This window comes from Gymnodraco acuticeps, unplaced genomic scaffold (assembly GCF_902827175.1).
Source record: "Gymnodraco acuticeps unplaced genomic scaffold, fGymAcu1.1, whole genome shotgun sequence".
Lineage (NCBI taxonomy): Eukaryota > Metazoa > Chordata > Actinopteri > Perciformes > Bathydraconidae > Gymnodraco > Gymnodraco acuticeps.
In genome coordinates this window covers 299,739-318,173 of record NW_022990192.1, presented here as the reverse complement: position 1 = coordinate 318,173, position 18,435 = coordinate 299,739, and the positions used below count along the sequence as shown (strand labels likewise).

At 47.0% G+C, this 18,435-nt stretch overlaps 1 protein-coding gene across 1 annotated transcript in view; it reads right to left on the bottom strand.

The window, feature by feature from the left end:
• LOC117547306 (antigen WC1.1-like) overlaps window positions 1–17,739 on the bottom strand; it is a 37,581-nt gene extending 19,842 nt beyond the window's left edge. Inside the window, exons 1-2 of the mRNA XM_034217933.1 lie at window positions 17,706–17,739; window positions 4,143–4,175 (exon numbers count right to left, since the gene is read on the bottom strand). The gene's annotated coding sequence lies outside the window, so the exon portion shown is untranslated. The remainder of the gene's footprint in view (window positions 1–4,142; window positions 4,176–17,705) is intronic.
• Between the last annotated feature and the right edge of the window lie 696 nt (window positions 17,740–18,435).

The following is an 18,435-nucleotide window of genomic DNA, read 5'->3' as shown; positions in this document are numbered from 1 at the left end:
ATTCATGAGGGACTGCAGGATAAGATGTATGTATTCATTGCTGAACAATGCCTGTGTTTGTGTTTTATTGATTTCTCTCTGTTTTATTCTTTCATGTGTGGGTACTAAATTGCTACAACATTATGGAGTGGTTGGCTTAAACATGCTTAATTACTCTGTATGAAATAGAAGCAGCTTTTTCATGACAGAAGACTAGAGAGGTAGGGGAGGAGACATTCTTATTTAAACGCAGTATCTGGAACGATACAGGTCTTAAATATATGTGTGTGATATTAAAGTAACTGATATGTATTGCTTGTATTAGTCAACTATAAACAACTATATCTTAAAAATGCCAAGGGTGTGTGGAGCTGGGTGTATTGAACTGATGGGGGAGGGGGGCCGGAAAGAGGGAAGTCTCTGAAGAATGTGTGTGTGTGGAGGCTGCCACAAGATAACAAACTTGTTATTCGGAGCAGGTTCGTGCCGGACACCAAATGTGTCTGTTTTACCTAAAATGTTAAAAGACTCTTGTTTCCGGGTCCTCGGCTGGCTCGCGCTGATTCGCTACGAAAAAGCTCATCGTTTTGATATCACCCAATGGATGGGCTCTGTGGGAGGAGAATCCAACACGACTCCTCCCCGTTGTTCTTCCATATCTCCTATTTGTGTTTGTGTGTTCGCTCTCTTTTCCTCCTGCCGTCAAGATGATGGGTTCTCCCGGCACTGGACCAGAGCAAGGGGTGCCCCCTTTAAAGTGTATTGTATTGTTGTTTATCATTAAAACAGATTATTGTTTAACTTGTATCCTGGTGTTTTTGAATTCCTTCCTTTATGATTTTACCCAGCTCACCAAACGAACCCGCGGAGCCGAGGTTGGCTTCAGACCACACTCAGGCCTCCAACAAAGTGCCATCCAACATAGCTGCTACAACCCGTTGCTGCAGATACACGCTTTACAACATCAGGAAGATACGTCCCCAGCTGACCCAGAAAGCCACGCAGGTTCTGGTCCAGGCTCTCGTCATCTCACGCCTAGACTACTGCAACTCCCTCCTGGCTGGTCTACCTGCATGTGCCATCCGACCTCTGCAGCTCATCTATAATGCAGCGGCTCCTCTGGTCTTCAACCTTCCTAAATGTTCCCACACACAAGCCCATGCCAGGCTTTTGTTTGCTGACTTTTGTTCAGCATTTAACACAATGCAGCCGCATCTCCTGGTGGAGAGCCTATTATGTCATTTTAAACTGCCCGATCAACTTGTTTTATGGATTTTAAACTTTCTAACTAATAGAGAGCAGAAGGTGTCTGTCAACGGACGCCTCTCTGACTCTGTCATCACTTCCACGGGCTCGCCTCAAGGATGCGTTCTTTTGCCCCTACTTTTTATAATGTACACTGATAAATGCAGGAGCATGCAAGACAACAGCTACCTGGTTAAATTCTCTGACGACACCACCCTCTTGCCCCTCCTTAGCGGCTCAGAATCAGGCCACGAGTGTGCTCTTACCGATTTTATTTCCTGGTGTGATGACAGTTTTCAGGATTTAAATGTCTCCAAAACCCAGGAATTGATCATTGATTTTAGACGTCACAAGGATGTTCCTAAGGAGTGCATCATACACAATGACAAGGTAGAAATTGTCACATCATACAAATACTTGGGCACCATTTTCGATGACTACCTCAAATTTGATGTGAATACTGAGTGTATTGTGAAGCGGGGTCAACAGAGAATGCACCTTCTTCGCAAACTGAACTCTTTCTCTGTCAGGCCTTTCATTCTTTGTCGTTTTTACCAAGCATTTATTGAGAGCCTTATTTGTTTTTCTTTTATCTGCTGGTTCCATAGCCTTACACTGAAAGACAGGAACAGCCTGAACAGCATTGTTAAAACCTGCTCCAAGATCATCGGCGTGAAACAGAGAGACTTAAATTCCTTCTGTAACCAACAGATTCTGCGGAAAGCAGAGAGCATTCTAAACTCTCCAGGTCATGTTCTTTCACATGAATTTCGTCTGTTGCCATCAGGGCGAAGATATGCTCTACCTGCTCAAAGGACTAATCGCTTTTCTAAATCATTCATCCCTTCTGCACTCAAACTTTTAAATTCTTGAAAAGGCTTTTAACTTGATTATTTATTTATTTATTTATTATTGTGATGCTTTGAACTATTTATCGTGTAAATTGGAATGATCCACATCTGTGCTCCCGGGTGTATCTGTGTGTTTTCTTCCTTGTATGTTCCTGCCTGTGTACATGACATAAGCTGCTGCTCATAACCAATTGCCCATTGTGGGATTAATAAAGTTGTTGATTGATTGACACCACGCCGCTCGTCCGCTCCCCTCACTGGCTTCCAGTAACTGCTAGAATCCACTTCAAGACACTGGTCTTGCATACCATGCTGCGAATGGATCTGGCCCTTCCTACATCCAGAACATGGTTAAGCCATACACCCCAGCATGTGCACTCCGCTCTGTGTGAAGACCCCTCCACACCACTAGGCGTTCCGTGGTCTCTCTCTGTTTACAGGATCCGGTGCTGTGGGGCCGGTGTTTACCTGATGAGCTGCACCTGGGTCGAAAAGGCCTATAAGAAGAGAGCCCAGCAGGATACGTCTCTCTCACTCCTGTGGGCACTCTCTCCGTGCCAGCCTCAATGACCTGTTGCTGGTTCCATTACTTGCTTGTTTATTATGAATAAACTATTATTATATTCATACCCCTCGTCTCGCCTCCCAGCTTTCTGTTGCAGCCCAGGAGCCGGGTTGTGACATCAGCCAAACGGCTCGCTGCACCCGCACTGCGAGGGGGTGAATGGAGAACCATGATGATCTGATGGATAACCCCAACATGGCTGTAACATGTGATGATCTGATGGGGAACCCCAACATGGTTGTAACATGTGATGATCTGATGGAGAACCCCAACATGGCTGTAACATGTGATGATGTGATGGAGAACCCCAACATGGTTGTAACATGTGATGATGTGATGTAGAACCCCAACATGGCTGTAACATGTGATGATCTGATGGGGAACCCCAACATGGCTGTAACATGTGATGATGTGATGGAGAACACCAACATGGCTGTAACATGTGATGATGTGATGGAGAACACCAACATGGCTGTAACATGTGATGATCTGATGGAGAACACCAACATGGCTGTAACATGTGATGATGTGATGGAGAACACCAACATGGCTGTAACATGTGATGATCTGATGGAGAACACCAACATGGCTGTAACATGTGATGATGTGATGGAGAACCCCAACATGGTTGTAACATGTGATGATCTGATGGAGAACCCCAACATGGCTGTAACATGTGATGATCTGATGGAGAACCCCAACATGGTTGTAACATGTGATGATCTGATGGGGAACCCAACATGGTTGGAAACATGTGATGATCTGATGGAGAACCCCAACATGGCTGTAACATGTGATGATCTGATGGAGAACCCCAACATGGTTGTAACATGTGATGATCTGATGGATAACCCCAACATGGCTGTAACATGTGATGATCTGATGTAGAACCCCAACATGGCTGTAACATGTGATGATCTGATGGAGAACCCCAACATGGTTGTAACATGTGATGATCTGATGGAGAACCCCAACATGGCTGTAACATGTGATGATGTGATGGAGAACCCCAACATGGTTGTAACATGTGATGATCTGATGGAGAACCCCAACATGGCTGTAACATGTGATGATCTGATGGAGAACCCCAACATGGCTGTAACATGTGATGATCTGATGGAGAACCCCAACATGGTTGTAACATGTGATGATCTGATGGAGAACCCAAACATGGCTGTAACATGTGATGATCTGATGGAGAACCCCAACATGGTTGTAACATGTGATGATCTGATGGAGAACCCCAACATGGCTGTAACATGTGATGATCTGATGGTATTTATAAAGTATAATCATGAAAGTGGTGGTGATGAAAAGGTGATGATGGTTTGTTGTTGACCTCTGAAGTATATCCTGGTCTCACAAACATGATGACATCATAAATGATGAAACTAGGATCAGTTAGTGGTGAAGTCTTTAAATACATCATGTTTTATGATAAAGGTTGTTCACAGGCTGGAATCACTTAAAGAGTAACAGGGTGAATAAACTGAGCACTTTACCTGTTGAGGTGAGTTCTCCTTCAGCCTGGAGTCCTGAGGAGAAATCAGAAGATAAGGTAAACAGAGTTTCCTATCATCTCAGAAACACGTCAGTGAACTCACTCTGGAGTCATTTCACCAGTTTACTCGAGCTGAGAAGAACACGTTCATACAGAGAAGTCACATGTTCAGAGTTAAAGCAACAGTTCAGAGAATATGCTCCTTCAGTTCAAATGAGTCATGGAGCACCATCATCACACTGAAACATGTTCTACAGCAACAATTACATTAGGAGGAACCACAGAGGATGCTGCCAGTTCCCACCTCCTGCTGTCACCTGAACGCCTCACTCCCCTATCACTAACTGCAGATATTAACTAACTGAAAGAGATGCTGCCAGTTCCCACCTCCTGCTGTCACCTGAAAGCCTCACTCCTACCACTAACTGCAGACGTTAACTAACTGAAATAGATGCTGCCAGTTCCCACCTCCTGCTGTCACCTGAACGCCTCACTCCCTATCACTAACTGCAGACATTAACTAACTGAAAGAGATGCTGCCAGTTTCCCACCTCCTGCTGTCACCTGAACGCCTCACTCCCTATCACTAACTGCAGGACATTAACTAACTGAAAGAGATGCTGCCAGTTCCCACCTCCTGCTGTCACCTGAACGCCTCACTCCCCTATCACTAACTGCAGACATTAACTAACTGAAAGAGATGCTGCCAGTTCCCACCTTCTGCTGTCACCTGAACGCCTCACTCCCCTATCACTACTGCAGACATTAACTAACTGAAAGAGATGCTGCCAGTTCCCACCTTCTGCTGTCACCTGAACGCCTCACTCCCCTATCACTAACTGCAGACATTAACTAACTGAAAGAGATTCTGCCAGTTCCCACCTTCTGCTGTCACCTGAACGCCTCACTCCCCTATCACTAACTGCAGACATTAACTAACTGAAAGAGATGCTGCCAGTTCCCACCTTCTGCTGTCACCTGAACGCCTCACTCCCCTATCACTAACTGCAGACATTAACTAACTGAAAGAGATCTGCCAGTTCCCACCTTCTGCTGTCACCTGAACGCCTCACTCCCCTATCACTAACTGCAGACATTAACTAACTGAAAGAGATGCTGCCAGTTCCCACCTTCTGCTGTCACCTGAACGCCTCACTCCCCTATCACTAACTGCAGACATTAACTAACTGAAAGAGATGCTGCCAGTTCCCACCTTCTGCTGTCACCTGAACGCCTCACTCCCCTATCACTAACTGCAGACATTAACTAACTGAAAGAGATGCTGCCAGTTCCCACCTTCTGCTGTCACCTGAACGCCTCACTCCCCTATCACTAACTGCAGACATTAACTAACTGAAAGAGATGCTGCCAGTTCCCACCTTCTGCTGTCACCTGAACGCCTCACTCCCTATCACTAACTGCAGACATTAACTAACTGAAAGAGATGCTGCCAGTTCCCACCTTCTGCTGTCACCTGAACGCCTCACTCCCCTATCACTAACTGCAGACATTAACTAACTGAAAGAGATGCTGCCAGTTCCCACCTTCTGCTGTCACCTGAACGCCTCACTCCCCTATCACTAACTGCAGACATTAACTAACTGAAAGAGATGCTGCCAGTTCCCACCTTCTGCTGTCACCTGAACGCCTCACTCCCCTATCACTAACTGCAGACATTAACTAACTGAAAGAGATGCTGCCAGTTCCCACCTTCTGCTGTCACCTGAACGCCTCACTCCCTATCACTAACTGCAGACAGTTAACTAACTGAAAGAGATGCTGCCAGTTCCCACCTTCTGCTGTCACCTGAACGCCTCACTCCCCTATCACTAACTGCAGACATTAACTAACTGAAAGAGATGCTGCCAGTTCCCACCTTCTGCTGTCACCTGAACGCCTCACTCCCCTATCACTAACTGCAGACATTAACTAACTGAAAGAGATGCTGCCAGTTCCCACCTTCTGCTGTCACCTGAACGCCTCACTCCCTATCACTAACTGCAGACATTAACTAACTGAAAGAGATTCTGCCAGTTCCCACCTTCTGCTGTCACCTGAACGCCTCACTCCCCTATCACTAACTGCAGACATTAACTAACTGAAAGAGATGCTGCCAGTTCCCACCTTCTGCTGTCACCTGAACGCCTCACTCCCCTATCACTAACTGCAGACATTAACTAACTGAAAGAGATTCTGCCAGTTCCCACCTTCTGCTGTCACCTGAACGCCTCACTCCCCTATCACTAACTGCAGACATTAACTAACTGAAAGAGATGCTGCCAGTTCCCACCTTCTGCTGTCACCTGAACGCCTCACTCCCTATCACTAACTGCAGACATTAACTAACTGAAAGAGATTCTGCCAGTTCCCACCTTCTGCTGTCACCTGAACGCCTCACTCCCCTATCACTAACTGCAGACAGTTAACTAACTGAAAGAGATGCTGCCAGTTCCCACCTTCTGCTGTCACCTGAACGCCTCACTCCCCTATCACTAACTGCAGACGTTAACTAACTGAAAGAGATGCTGCCAGTTCCCACCTTCTGCTGTCACCTGAACGCCTCACTCCCCTATCACTAACTGCAGACGTTAACTAACTGAAAGAGATGCTGCCAGTTCCCACCTTCTGCTGTCACCTGAACGCCTCACTCCTATCACTAACTGCAGACATTAACTAACTGAAAGAGATGCTGCCAGTTCCCACCTTCTGCTGTCACCTGAACGCCTCACTCCTTTCACTAACTGCAGACGTTAACTAACTGAAAGAGATGCTGCCAGTTCCCACCTTCTGCTGTCACCTGAACGCCTCACTCCCCTATCACTAACTGCAGACATTAACTAACTGAAAGAGATGCTGCCAGTTCCCACCTTCTGCTGTCACCTGAACGCCTCACTCCCCTATCACTAACTGCAGACATTAACTAACTGAAAGAGATTCTGCCAGTTCCCACCTTCTGCTGTCACCTGAACGCCTCACTCCCCTATCACTAACTGCAGACATTAACTAACTGAAAGAGATGCTGCCAGTTCCCACCTTCTGCTGTCACCTGAACGCCTCACTCCCCTATCACTAACTGCAGACATTAACTAACTGAAAGAGATGCTGCCAGTTCCCACCTTCTGCTGTCACCTGAACGCCTCACTCCCCTATCACTAACTGCAGACATTAACTAACTGAAAGAGATGCTGCCAGTTCCCACCTTCTGCTGTCACCTGAACGCCTCACTCCTATCACTAACTGCAGACATTAACTAACTGAAAGAGATGCTGCCAGTTCCCACCTTCTGCTGTCACCTGAACGCCTCACTCCCCTATCACTAACTGCAGACATTAACTAACTGAAAGAGATGCTGCCAGTTCCCACCTTCTGCTGTCACCTGAACGCCTCACTCCCCTATCACTAACTGCAGACATTAACTAACTGAAAGAGATGCTGCCAGTTCCCACCTTCTGCTGTCACCTGAACGCCTCACTCCCCTATCACTAACTGCAGACATTAACTAACTGAAAGAGATGCTGCCAGTTCCCACCTTCTGCTGTCACCTGAACGCCTCACTCCCTATCACTAGCTGCAGACATTAACTAACTGAAAGAGATGCTGCCAGTTCCCACCTTCTGCTGTCACCTGAACGCCTCACTCCCCTATCACTAACTGCAGACATTAACTAACTGAAAGAGATGCTGCCAGTTCCCACCTTCTGCTGTCACCTGAACGCCTCACTCCCCTATCACTAACTGCAGACATTAACTAACTGAAAGAGATGCTGCCAGTTCCCACCTTCTGCTGTCACCTGAACGCCTCACTCCCCTATCACTAACTGCAGACATTAACTAACTGAAAGAGATGCTGCCAGTTCCCACCTTCTGCTGTCACCTGAACGCCTCACTCCCCTATCACTAACTGCAGACATTAACTAACTGAAAGAGATTCTGCCAGTTCCCACCTTCTGCTGTCACCTGAACGCCTCACTCCCCTATCACTAACTGCAGACATTAACTAACTGAAAGAGATTCTGCCAGTTCCCACCTTCTGCTGTCACCTGAACGCCTCACTCCTATCACTAACTGCAGACATTAACTAACTGAAAGAGATGCTGCCAGTTCCCACCTTCTGCTGTCACCTGAACGCCTCACTCCTATCACTAACTGCAGACATTAACTAACTGAAAGAGATGCTGCCAGTTCCCACCTTCTGCTGTCACCTGAACGCCTCACTCCCCTATCACTAACTGCAGACATTAACTAACTGAAAGAGATGCTGCCAGTTCCCACCTTCTGCTGTCACCTGAACGCCTCACTCCCCTATCACTAACTGCAGACATTAACTAACTGAAAGAGATGCTGCCAGTTCCCACCTTCTGCTGTCACCTGAACGCCTCACTCCCCTATCACTAACTGCAGACATTAACTAACTGAAAGAGATGCTGCCAGTTCCCACCTTCTGCTGTCACCTGAACGCCTCACTCCCCTATCACTAACTGCAGACATTAACTAACTGAAAGAGATTCTGCCAGTTCCCACCTTCTGCTGTCACCTGAACGCCTCACTCCCCTATCACTAACTGCAGACATTAACTAACTGAAAGAGATTCTGCCAGTTCCCACCTTCTGCTGTCACCTGAACGCCTCACTCCCCTATCACTAACTGCAGACATTAACTAACTGAAAGAGATTCTGCCAGTTCCCACCTTCTGCTGTCACCTGAACGCCTCACTCCTATCACTAACTGCAGACATTAACTAACTGAAAGAGATGCTGCCAGTTCCCACCTTCCTGCTGTCACCTGAACGCCTCACTCCCCTATCACTAACTGCAGACATTAACTAACTGAAAGAGATGCTGCCAGTTCCCACCTTCTGCTGTCCCCTGAACGCCTCACTCCCCTATCACTAACTGCAGACATTAACTAACTGAAAGAGATGCTGCCAGTTCCCACCTTCTGCTGTCACCTGAACGCCTCACTCCCCTATCACTAACTGCAGACATTAACTAACTGAAAGAGATGCTGCCAGTTCCCACATTCTGCTGTCACCTGAAAGCCTCACTCCCTATCACTAACTGCAGACATTAACTAACTGAAAGAGATGCTGCCAGTTCCCACCATTCTGCTGTCACCTGAACGCCTCACTCCCTATCACTAACTGCAGACAGTTAACTAACTAAAGAGATGTTGCCAGTTCCCACCTTCTGCTGTCACCTGAACGCCTCACTCCCCTATCCACTAACTGCAGACATTAACTAACTGAAAGAGATGCTGCCAGTTCCCACCTTCTGCTGTCACCTGAACGCCTCACTCCTATCACTAACTGCAGACATTAACTAACTGAAAGAGATGCTGCCAGTTCCCACCTTCTGCTGTCACCTGAACGCCTCACTCCCCTATCACTAACTGCAGACAGTTAACTAACTGAAAGAGATGCTGCCAGTTCCCACCTTCTGCTGTCACCTGAACGCCTCACTCCCCTATCACTAACTGCAGACATTAACTAACTGAAAGAGATGCTGCCAGTTCCCACCTTCTGCTGTCACCTGAACGCCTCACTCCTATCACTAACTGCAGACATTAACTAACTGAAAGAGATGCTGCCAGTTCCCACCTTCTGCTGTCACCTGAACGCCTCACTCCCTATCACTAACTGCAGACATTAACTAACTGAAAGAGATGCTGCCAGTTCCCACCTTCTGCTGTCACCTGAACGCCTCACTCCTATCACTAGCTGCAGACATTAACTAACTGAAAGAGATTCTGCCAGTTCCCACCTTCTGCTGTCACCTGAACGCCTCACTCCCCTATCACTAACTGCAGACATTAACTAACTGAAAGAGATGCTGCCAGTTCCCACCTTCTGCTGTCACCTGAACGCCTCACTCCCCTATCACTAACTGCAGACATTAACTAACTGAAAGAGATTCTGCCAGTTCCCACCTTCTGCTGTCACCTGAACGCCTCACTCCCCTATCACTAACTGCAGACATTAACTAACTGAAAGAGATTCTGCCAGTTCCCACCTTCTGCTGTCACCTGAACGCCTCACTCCCTATCACTAACTGCAGACATTAACTAACTGAAAGAGATGCTGCCAGTTCCCACCTTCTGCTGTCACCTGAACGCCTCACTCCTATCACTAACTGCAGACATTAACTAACTGAAAGAGATGCTGCCAGTTCCCACCTTCTGCTGTCACCTGAACGCCTCACTCCTCTATCACTAGCTGCAGACATTAACTAACTGAAAGAGATGCTGCCAGTTCCCACCTTCTGCTGTCACCTGAACGCCTCACTCCCTATCACTAACTGCAGACATTAACTAACTGAAAGAGATGCTGCCAGTTCCCACCTTCTGCTGTCACCTGAACGCCTCACTCCCCTATCACTAACTGCAGACATTAACTAACTGAAAGAGATGCTGCCAGTTCCCACCTTCTGCTGTCACCTGAACGCCTCACTCCCCTATCACTAACTGCAGACATTAACTAACTGAAAGAGATGCTGCCAGTTCCCACCTTCTGCTGTCACCTGAACGCCTCACTCCCCTATCACTAACTGCAGACATTAACTAACTGAAAGAGATTCTGCCAGTTCCCACCTTCTGCTGTCACCTGAACGCCTCACTCCCCTATCACTAACTGCAGACATTAACTAACTGAAAGAGATGCTGCCAGTTCCCACCTTCTGCTGTCACCTGAACGCCTCACTCCCTATCACTAACTGCAGACATTAACTAACTGAAAGAGATGCTGCCAGTTCCCACCTTCTGCTGTCACCTGAACGCCTCACTCCCCTATCACTAACTGCAGACGTTAACTAACTGAAAGAGATGCTGCCAGTTCCCACCTTCTGCTGTCACCTGAACGCCTCACTCCCCTATCACTAACTGCAGACATTAACTAACTGAAAGAGATACTGCCAGTTCCCACCTTCTGCTGTCACCTGAACGCCTCACTCCTATCACTAACTGCAGACATTAACTAACTGAAAGAGATGCTGCCAGTTCCCACCTTCTGCTGTCACCTGAACGCCTCACTCCTATCACTAACTGCAGACATTAACTAACTGAAAGAGATGCTGCCAGTTCCCACCTTCTGCTGTCACCTGAACGCCTCACTCCCCTATCACTAACTGCAGACATTAACTAACTGAAAGAGATGCTGCCAGTTCCCACCTTCTGCTGTCACCTGAACGCCTCACTCCCCTATCACTAACTGCAGACATTAACTAACTGAAAGAGATGCTGCCAGTTCCCACCTTCTGCTGTCACCTGAACGCCTCACTCCCCTATCACTAACTGCAGACGTTAACTAACTGAAAGAGATGCTGCCAGTTCCCACATTCTGCTGTCACCTGAACGCCTCACTCCTATCACTAACTGCAGACATTAACTAACTGAAAGAGATGCTGCCAGTTCCCACCTTCTGCTGTCACCTGAACGCCTCACTCCTTTCACTAACTGCAGACGTTAACTAACTGAAAGAGATGTTGCCAGTTCCCACCTGCTGCTGTCACCTGAACGCCTCACTCCCCTATCACTAACTGCAGACATTAACTAACTGAAAGAGATGCTGCCAGTTCCCACCTTCTGCTGTCACCTGAACGCCTCACTCCCCTACCACTAACTGCAGACATTAACTAACTGAAAGAGATGCTGCCAGTTCCCACCTTCCTGCTGTCACCTGAACGCCTCACTCCCCTATCACTAACTGCAGACGTTAACTAACTGAAAGAGATGCTGCCAGTTCCCACCTTCTGCTGTCACCTGAACGCCTCACTCCCCTATCACTAACTGCAGACATTAACTAACTGAAAGAGATGCTGCCAGTTCCCACCTTCTGCTGTCACCTGAACGCCTCACTCCCCTATCACTAACTGCAGACATTAACTAACTGAAAGAGATGCTGCCAGTTCCCACCTTCTGCTGTCACCTGAACGCCTCACTCCCTATCACTAACTGCAGACATTAACTAACTGAAAGAGATGCTGCCAGTTCCCACCTTCTGCTGTCACCTGAACGCCTCACTCCTATCACTAACTGCAGACATTAACTAACTGAAAGAGATGCTGCCAGTTCCCACCTTCTGCTGTCACCTGAACGCCTCACTCCCCTATCACTAACTGCAGACATTAACTAACTGAAAGAGATGCTGCCAGTTCCCACCTTCTGCTGTCACCTGAACGCCTCACTCCCCTATCACTAACTGCAGACATTAACTAACTGAAAGAGATGCTGCCAGTTCCCACCTCTGCTGTCACCTGAACGCCTCACTCCCTATCACTAACTGCAGACATTAACTAACTGAAAGAGATGCTGCCAGTTCCCACCTTCTGCTGTCACCTGAACGCCTCACTCCCTATCACTAACTGCAGACATTAACTAACTGAAAGAGATGCTGCCAGTTCCCACCTTCCTGCTGTCACCTGAACGCCTCACTCCCTATCACTAACTGCAGACATTAACTAACTGAAAGAGATGCTGCCAGTTCCCACCTTCTGCTGTCACCTGAACGCCTCACTCCCCTATCACTAACTGCAGACATTAACTAACTGAAAGAGATGCTGCCAGTTCCCACCTCCTGCTGTCACCTGAACGCCTCACTCCCCTATCACTAACCTGCAGACGCTAACTAACTGAAAGAGATGCTGCCAGTTCCCACCTCCTGCTGTCACCTGAACGCCTCACTCCCCTATCACTAACTGCAGACGTTAACTAACTGAAAGAGATGCTGCCAGTTCCCACCTTCTGCTGTCACCTGAACGCCTCACTCCCCTTTCACTAACTGCAGACATTAACTAACTGAAAGAGATTCTGCCAGTTCCCACCTTCTGCTGTCACCTGAACGCCTCACTCCTATCACTAACTGCAGACATTAACTAACTGAAAGAGATTCTGCCAGTTCCCACCTTCTGCTGTCACCTGAACGCCTCACTCCCCTATCACTAACTGCAGACATTAACTAACTGAAAGAGATGTTGCCAGTTCCCACCTTCTGCTGTCACCTGAACGCCTCACTCTCCTATCACTAACTGCAGACATTAACTAACTGAAAGAGATGCTGCCCGTTCCCACCTTCTGCTGTCACCTGAACGCCTCACTCTCCTATCACTAACTGCAGACATTAACTAACTGAAAGAGATTCTGCCAGTTCCCACCTTCTGCTGTCACCTGAACGCCTCACTCCCCTATCACTAACTGCAGACGTTAACTAACTGAAAGAGATGCTGCCAGTTCCCACCTGCTGCTGTCACCTGAACGCCTCACTCCCCTACCACTAACTGCAGACGTTAACTAACTGAAAGAGATGCTGCCAGTTCCCACCTTCTGCTGTCACCTGAACGCCTCACTCCCCTATCACTAACTGCAGACGTTAACTAACTGAAAGAGATGCTGCCAGTTCCCACCTTCTGCTGTCACCTGAACGCCTCACTCCCCTATCACTAACTGCAGACGTTAACTAACTGAAAGAGATACTGCCAGTTCCCACCTTCTGCTGTCACCTGAATGCCTCACTCCTATCACTAACTGCAGACATTAACTAACTGAAAGAGATGCTGCCAGTTCCCACCTTCTGCTGTCACCTGAACGCCTCACTCCCTACCACTAACTGCAGACATTAACTAACTGAAAGAGATGCTGCCAGTTCCCACCTCCTGCTGTCACCTGAACGCCTCAATCCCCTATCACTAACTGCAGACGTTAACTAACTGAAAGAGATGCTGCCAGTTCCCACCTTCTGCTGTCACCTGAACGCCTCACTCCCCTATCACTAACTGCAGACGTTAACTAACTGAAAGAGATGCTGCCAGTTCCCACCTTCTGCTGTCACCTGAACGCCTCACTCCCCTATCACTAACTGCAGACGTTAACTAACTGAAAGAGATGCTGCCAGTTCCCACATTCTGCTGTCACCTGAAATTCTCACTCCTATCACAAACTGCAGACATTAACTAACTGAAAGAGATGCTGCCAGTTCCCACCATCTGCTGTCACCTGAACGCCTCACTCCTTTCACTAACTACAGACGTTAACTAACTAAAAGAGATGTTGCCAGTTCCCACCTGCTGCTGTCACCTGAACACCTCACTCCCCTACCACTAACTGCAGACATTAACTAACTGAAAGAGATGCTGCCAGTTCCCACCTGCTGCTGTCACCTGAACGCCTCACTCCCCTACCACTAACTGCAGACATTAACTAACTGAAAGAGATGCTGCCAGTTCCCACCTCCTGCTGTCACCTGAACGCCTCACTCCCCTATCACTAACTGCAGACGTTAACTAACTGAAAGAGATGCTGCCAGTTCCCACCTTCTGCTGTCACCTGAACGCCTCACTCCCCTATTCACTAACTGCAGACAGTTAACTAACTGAAAGAGATGCTGCCAGTTCCCACCTTCCTGCTGTCACCTGAAAGCCTCACTCCCTATCACTAACTGCAGACATTAACTAACTGAAAGAGATGCTGCCAGTTCTCACCTCCTGCTGTCACCTGAACGCCTCACTCCCTATCACTAACTGCAGACATTAACTAACTGAAAGAGATGCTGCCAGTTCCCACCTCCTGCTGTCACCTGAACGCCTCACTCCCTATCACTAACTGCAGACATTAACTAACTGAAAGAGATGCTGCCAGTTCCCACCTCCTGCTGTCACCTGAACGCCTCAATCCCCTATCACTAACCCCAGACGCTAACTAACTGAAAGAGATGCTGCCAGTTCCCACCTCCTGCTGTCACCTGAACGCCTCAATCCCCTATCACTAAATGCAGACGTTAACTAACTGAAAGAGATGCTGCCAGTTCCCACCTTCTGCTGTCACCCTGAACGCCTCACTCCCCTATTCACTAACTGCAGACATTAACTAACTGAAAGAGATTACTGCCAGTTCCCACCTTCTGCTGTCACCTGAACGCCTCACTCCTATCACTAACTGCAGACATTAACTAACTGAAAGAGATGCTGCCAGTTCCCACCTTCTGCTGTCACCTGAACGCCTCACTCCCCATCCACTAACTGCAGACGTTAACTAACTGAAAGAGATGCTGCCAGTTCCCACCTCTGCTGTCACCTGAACGCCTCACTCCCTATCCACTAACTGCAGACATTAACTAACTGAAAGAGATGCTGCCAGTTCCCACCTTCTGCTGTCACCTGAACGCCTCACTCTCCTATCACTAACTGCAGACATTAACTAACTGAAAGAGATGATGCCAGTTCCCACCTTCTGCTGTCACCTGAACGCCTCACTCCCCTATCACTAACTGCAGACGTTAACTAACTGAAAGAGATGCTGCCAGTTCCCACCTCCTGCTGTCACCTGAACGCCTCACTCTCCTACCACTAACTGCAGACGTTAACTAACTGAAAGAGATGCTGCCCGTTCCCACCTGCTGCTGTCACCTGAACGCCTCACTCTCCTACCACTAACTGCAGACGTTAACTAACTGAAAGAGATGATGCCAGTTCCCACCTGCTGCTGTCACCTGAACGCCTCACTCCCCTACCACTAACTGCAGACGTTAACTAACTGAAAGAGATGTTGCCAGTTCCCACCTCCTGCTGTCACCTGAACGCCTCACTCTCCTACCACTAACTGCAGACGTTAACTAACTGAAAGAGATGCTGCCCGTTCCCACCTGCTGCTGTCACCTGAACGCCTCACTCTCCTACCACTAACTGCAGACGTTAACTAACTGAAAGAGATGATGCCAGTTCCCACCTGCTGCTGTCACCTGAACGCCTCACTCCCCTACCACTAACTGCAGACGTTAACTAACTGAAAGAGATGCTGCCAGTTCCCACCTGCTGCTGTCACCTGAACGCCTCACTCCCCTACCACTAACTGCAGACGTTAACTAACTGAAAGAGATGCTGCCAGTTCCCACCTGCTGCTGTCACCTGAACGCCTCACTCCCCTACCACTAACTGCAGACGTTAACTAACTGACCCGTACTTGTTTTAATATTGCGTGGTTTGCAGTGGTTATGTCATATTTCTTCAGTGGAGCATATTCCTGGTTCTCTTTGTTGTGTGTGTGTGTGTGTGTGTGTGTGTGTGTGTGTGTGTGTGTGTGTGTGTGTGTGTGTGTGTGTGTGTGTGTGTGTGTGTGTGTGTGTGTGTGTGTGTGTGTGTGTGTGTGTGTGTGTGTGTGTGTGTGTGTGTGTGTGTGTGTGTGTGTGTGTGTGCGTGTGTGTGTGTGTGTAAAATCTTGCCAAGTATATTTGTCTGATTTCTAGTCAGAATATGTCGTTACATTGGATATAAGAATAACTTAAATGTAAGTTTGAGAAACTGGCTCGAGTTTGAAAATACGCGACCGGAGAAAATCTGCCACTTCCTTCCAGAGCCCCTCCTCCAACACACACGAACGCACACATGACCAATGAGGGCACGAGATAAGTGTGTGCCCAGATGGAAGGCTGACAGGCAGGTAGGCCATCCAGTTACTTTAGCCGGCTCAGATGATTGGTCGTGCTTTTTACAGCGCTACAGCTTCCAGAGATGATGTTTTTTTATGGATTTATTGTCAAAGCACTTCAGATATTCATTGCTATCGGGATGTTAAGAGCATTGCATGGAATATAACAAGTGTATCTCGAGCCGGTTTCTGAAACGTACATACCCCACCTTTAAGTCTTGTTTTTAGACAAGGCGTCTTAAGCATCTTTTTAAGTCAAAGTCTCTTAAAAACATCTTATTTTAGAGGAAAATCAGCTAACATCAGAAAATAGAAAATGTCCACATGTACCAATTCCCTGATTCTGGTCAAATATAGTTCCAAATAAGTTTCCCCAGCTAAATACAAGATCTAATTTATCTAATTATCCCATCTTTACTTCAAGAACTCTCACCGAGCCATGTTGTACTTGTTCTATTGGCTGATGTATTCACTTATTAAAAGCGAAAACACCTTGTTTTTATTATATATTTACTTTTTATAGGAGCAGCATTTTTTCCAGTGTAAAGAGCAACCACGTTTGAAACACCGTGTGCACGGCGGCACAATCACTGGGAGCACAGCGCTCAGGAGCAAGGCACACATTCACAGTGACAACACAAAGCAGCTTTGCTTGGGCCTTCAACTTGGGCAACCGCTGACCGAGCAGCGAGCACAGAACACAGAGCCACACCTCGTTATGCAGTGCGTGATCGGTGTGTGATACGCAGTAAGCACCACGATGTCTACTCCACATGCAAACCATCTCCCTACTGCGTGATGCTTTCCAGGTCCCCACATTCTGCAACTCCGGAATATGTGAGGCACAACAACTTAATTGCGTGATCTGTTCTGAATAGGGATTGGTCTAAATGTGGGCTAATCACAAATCACTAAAGTCTATATTTGACGTCGGATTTATTTTTATACATTTGAATTACTATATAACATCACAGACATCGTAGCATTGAAGTGCACCATGTCTGTGATGACGCCGGGCCTGTGTGTGTGTGTGTGTGTGTGTGTGTGTGTGTGTGTGTGTGTGTGTCTTCCTGTCAGTGTTTACGAGTAGTTTTTTCTTAAGAGATCAAACAGATATTTAAATATAATAAAACATAAAGTTTAAATTGGATTCCTACCTGAGCTACAGAGCAGAAGCAGAAGCAGCAGTTGGTCCATCTCTCTCTCTCTCTCTCTCTCTCTCTCTCTCTCTCTCTCTCTCTCTCTCTCTCTCTCTCTCTCTCTCTCTCTCTCTCTCTCTCTCTCTCTCTCCTCTCTCTCTCTCTCTCCTCATGTTTTGTCCTCACATTGTATCAGCGTAAAGGGAGAGGTGGAGTTTCTCTGGAAATATATCTGATCGTATTTATATCTGATCGTATGTATATGGTATTTATATCTGATCGTATTTATATGGTATTTATATCTGATCGTATTTAGGCCTATATGGTATTTATATCTGATCGTCACATCACGCTCTCTTCTCTCTTCAGATACATGTCAAATCATCGCATCAGAGGCCGCAACATTTACCGTGACTCAACTTTCGGCCGTTCACGGAAACAGACGATTATGACCGAGAAATTATATCATGAAAGTTACGGTGATTATAAAGCATTTTACAACTGATGTGGTAACTTGCCTAAGTGCTTTGTTTTGAACGTTCAACACTATGATAATCAGGAGAAATATGAACGTTATTTTTGTATACTTACATGTATTGGTTTGCTGTGAATAGTAATGTCAGTATTTAATTATTTTATTTAAAGTCTTTGTTGTATTTATTGTACTTTTGTGGTTTGTTTTAATACAATCTTTCAAAAAGCATTTCCTTATTTATTTTTTCTCTCGCAGTTGTACAAGTATTTTAAT